This window comes from Otolemur garnettii, unplaced genomic scaffold (genome assembly GCF_000181295.1).
Source record: "Otolemur garnettii isolate 467f Iridium unplaced genomic scaffold, OtoGar3 scaffold00254, whole genome shotgun sequence".
NCBI lineage: Eukaryota > Metazoa > Chordata > Mammalia > Primates > Galagidae > Otolemur > Otolemur garnettii.
In genome coordinates, this window is record NW_003852649.1 from 30,878 (window position 1) to 35,763 (window position 4,886).

Genomic DNA, 4,886 nt, shown 5'->3' on the forward strand with positions numbered 1-4,886 from the left:
GCTCTATCCTTCTTGAGGAGATTTCTGCTATAGTCATGGGGGTGATGGCTAGTGCTCACTGCTTGTGAGCCATGGGAAAGAGGGACCACCACATCCAGTGGTCTCCTGACTGATTACTGTCAGGCACTGGCATCATCTCAAGCTGGACAGCAAAAGAGCAGACCATCCCAAACATCTCTAACAGAAAAATATTATCTATATTATCTAACCCTTCTTGGCATGAGTTAGATAAATTTGAATCCTTTTGTTGTTGTTCACTCCTTTAGGGAAGGTGTTGAAATTCATCAACATAATCAACTTTCTGTTGGAGAATTCACAGCTTCCCAGTTGGTAGCATATGTATTAAAGCTATGGTATCTTATCCCATTGAATCTGAGTGGTGGAATGTTCCACTGGGCAGGAGCACAGAGGTCCTCTAGTGCCGGGATGGCAGTGACACGGCATCTTCACTGTCCATTCAAGTCCAAGGCAGACATCACCAGTGAATCACAACATTGCTGACCACTAGATGTGGCCCCACTCCCTATCCCATGGCCACATGTTCCTCTAACACAGGTCAGCATTCAGTCTGAACTACTGGTCTTGTTGGACAAGCCCAATCTCCTTGATATTGGAAATCTGAAAGCTCAGCTAGGTAAGTTATTGAAGGGATAGGCCTAGGGCTTCAGGTTCTCAGGCAATCCTCTTCCCACATAACACTGGCTGGGGGAGCTCTGGAGAAGGAAAGTCAGAGAATGCATCATTGCCTTCACTGCTGCCAGCATCCTTGTGTAACTCCCAGAGGCCTGAAGTTTTTTTCCACTTCCATCTCAAGCCCAGCTCCACTGCTGTCACCAGACTCGCCGTCTCATGGCAGCAGGAAGGCAAAAGTGGCAGCTATCCCTGCCAGGTGCCAGGCAAAGAGGGGACAGTGCCAGCTGGAGGGGCCCCAGGAAGCAGGAGGCAGTGGTCGCAGTTGGTGCAGACTTGTGCCCAGCTTTGCAGCCCTACAGCCTTTCTTCCACTGTGTTCATACAATACTCACTCTTGTTAGCTGGCATGGCACTGACCCATATTTAGAGTACTGAGCGTTTTCTGGCTAGACTCTGACAGTTGAAATGATTATCTTATTTCTTCTTCAGGGAATTCTTGGCTGAGTTGGGAGGCTGAGAAAGGGCTGAATTCAACACTCCAAAAAGACTTTGGGGCTTTGAAGGCCTTGATGGAGGATGAACCACTTTGTGGGGACTTTGCTGTATAGATCTGGGTGGAGAGAAAGAGGAGACCAAGGCAGACCCACTGGGAAAGGCTGGGCATGATCTGAGGTCACCTGACTGGGCCCTGAGTTCCAGCTGCCAGACGTCATGGGTAGGTGCATGTGCTGGTGCTCATGGCCACCTTCCAAGAAGAAATGGAGGAACCATTCTTCCTCCTGGCTGTCAAGGGAGAGGCCACCTCCAGTGGCCTTGTTATCCTACTAGGGGAGGTTAGGCAAAAGCCTTGAATTTCCTCCTGGCCCCGTGAGTGTGCTGCGGATTCTACCCAGGAGGACAAGCAGAACAAAATGGCCAGAGTCATTGGTGGTGGCAGTTTCACTGTGGTTGTCCACTATGCCCCAACGAGGCAGTGTGCTGGTGATAATTGACTTGTCCACATGGCCTTGTGCCCAGGAGAAAACCTGGCTCTGTTTACTCCCCTGGTTTCCTGCCTCAGATAGCACACAGCCCCACATTTGCCATTTTGGGGGGAGGGGTGGCTGGTGGCTTTTGGCTGATAATTTGTTCTGAGTCAGTGAATCAAGTTTGAGATAAGGTCATGGTGCGGTAGCCTGTGGCCTACATGTCCCTGGGTTGATGATGGTGCATCTAGGGAAGGAAGACTGTGTTAAGCCTATTGGGCCCAGGCTAAGGCAGAAAGCTGTCAGGCCTAGGCTATAATGGAAATATACCAGTTAAATCCTGGGAAATTTTCAGACTACAAGCTTTCAAAAAAATGAAAGAAGTCTAATTCACCACCAAGATAAATGAAGAAATAATAATTGATTACTTGCTTCTAGTTCACTCCCCGAGTGTTGCTTAGCAAACTCCCTGGGAAATGGACAGGGAGGCACCAACTGTCCCCAGACTGACCTTTAAACAATTTGAGGTTGGAAAAATACTGAAGCTAAGATGTATGAGGAGAAAATATTGAAAGAAAGATGTATGACATATTACTAACTAACCACAAAATTCTGCTTCAGTACAACCCTTGCTTGCTTCCCTACCCAGATGCACCTGGATAGCCTGTGTGGCCACCAGGATGCAGACCAGGCCTTAAAATCCCGACCCCTTAAGCACTCAGGGCAGGGCTGCTCTCAGAACCCCCAAGTTGGGACACTGACGGGGTCCCTGGCTGGCTCCTGAATAAAGAGACTCCCTTGCAAATTCGACTTGTGTGGTCTCTGGGGACCTCCTCGGCACAACACCTGGAGATGCAAAAGCAGCCACTTCTTGAGCTTGGTTACCTGGGGCCTTTGAAGTTGCTATTCTCCTACCTGCAATGTTCTTCTCCCAGCTCTTCTTTGCATGGCCAGCTTCTCCCCAACACTCAGCTGCCACCTTAATGTCTCCTCCTTCTTTTCTGACCACTCTGGTCTCCCAGTCACAGAGCCTGACTCATTGGCAGGGTTCTGTAGACACCTGTTGAGTGCATTTCCCCATGTCCTTTTCATGGGTACCCTGTGAGAATGACAGTGAGCCTAATAGACATTTGACGAAACTGAAGCTTGGAGAACTAAGTAACTCCCTCAAAGATTTATCGCAAGTAAATGGCAGAGTCAAGATTTGAATCCAGGTCTGTCTGACTGCAAATTCCATGCTCTTGACAACTCTTGTGCTCCTTAGTTCTGTGCTTTGGAGATCAGGAAACAAGGCAGAGGAAAAAGAGGAGAGGAAGGCTTTAGAACATATTGATTCTTTCTATGAATACTTCTTGTGCGGTGCTCTAAGCTAAGTCCATAAAGACTGGTAGGCAGGGCCATGGAGACAGTGTAAAGATCATGGCTAAGTATAAGTATCATTTCACTTAACACATTCAGCTAATATGGGTTATCTAAGAACCAAACTCAAGGTCTTCCAACAGATGTGGATGTCCTTTGAATGCAAAAAACATTTGTACATTATTTGCTATCATTGCTCTCTGCACATGCTCTCACCAAAGCCATCGGATTGAGAGACACATTTTGCCAAGTTAAAAAAAATCTACCTTATGCACCACCAAGTCTCTGCACGCACTCTCCTCTTCTGGCTCATACTGGCCTTTCATGCCTCTGCACCACCATCAATCCCACACAAGTTTCCAAAAGTTCAAACAGCCTTCTCATTTCATATCACAGCCCTAGGTTCATAGCATTAATGCAACACCAGGAAATAAAGAATAGAGGATGAAAATGGGACACCCACCATCAAAGACGAAGCCTGTTGACTACTGGCATCTATACCTTTTTTTCCTTTTATTTCATTGTAGGGACTATCGTGAAAGTCACCGCTTTTCTCTTGGTTGGTTCCCTGAAAGATCAACTCACAATGAATGCAGATTAATAAGAGAAAGGTTTATGGGCAGGGGTTCATGTCGGGTCTGTGATCTCTTGCCGAGCCATGGCCCTGTGGAGCTGCAGCCACCTGGATGGGTTCACTCTTTCTGAATTTGACAAATGCCCTAAGTGGGCAAGTGGTGGCCTCAAAGTAGAAAAAGTTTAGAAAAACAGGCTGACAACAAGAGTTTGCAGGACTCCAGCAAAGGGGTTGCCCTATGCTGCCTTGAATGGAAGGTTAGGAAGGCTTCCTAGTGGAGGTGGCAACTGAGTCCCAGGAAATGAAAGAACTTTACCAAGGGGGCAAAGGAACAGAAAGGTTAGTGAAAGAGGGCAGTGATGGCATCATAGTCATTTAACAAAGTGTATATTACCTGTCTATATTAGATTGCAAGGACCATGAGCATAACTGACACATTACATTAGTCAGAATGGGCAGTCAGTGTGTGCTACAGTAACAAGCAACCCTTGCTTTAAAAATAATGAGGTTTTGGAACATGATCAAGATAACGGCTGATGAGACTGGGGAGAGAAGATTCCAGGCATCTCTGGCTGGTGGGATCTGCCCAGAAACATTCCTTTGGGGACACAGGGAGTCATTCAGCGAATTCTGACCCCATGAGGAAGACAAAAGCAGTGGAGAACTGGCAAGTGGTTGCATGTGTTTGTTCGGTCTAATCCTTCAGGCAGCTGTAAGTATAGCAGCAGTGAGACTGCAAACTGGAAAGCCCTTACCTGTGAGCTGCTTTTTTTTTTTTTTTTGGACTTGGCACTCAGTTGAACTACTTTGGAAGAATTTGGGCAAGAGTGTGGAGGACTTTAGGCATTGTCTAAGTCCCCAGACTGAGCCACAGAGCCTGATGGAGCTAATAGTTTTCAACTGTGGGTCATGTGGAGTCATTGTGGGAGAACTGCTCTGGCAAGCTCTGCCCTCAGGGTCGCAGAGCAAGGATCAGGTGGGAGCCCTTGGGTGAGTAATCTAGTGATTGAGCAGCATAAAGGCAGGGACTGAGATGCCTTATAGCCCTGCTCTTCAGAAGCATAGAGTGAGACGGATTTTGGCACACTGGGTAAGTGGACAGCCACTTCAGGAGTGATCCCAACCAAAGGTGCTTTCCTGGGAAGGTTTAGCCAAAGTTAGCAGTTTAAATTGCCTTTTAAGTGGGCTGAGAGATTTAGGCTCTCCACCCTGGGGTGTTTGGGAAATCAGCACAGGCCTTTAGTCTCCATCTTGTATAGCTATATCAGCATTATGATTAACATCTCATATCCCAGAAAATCACCTGTTGCCCAGATAATATTCAGCAAGATATATATACTCATTTGGTTTTTTTTT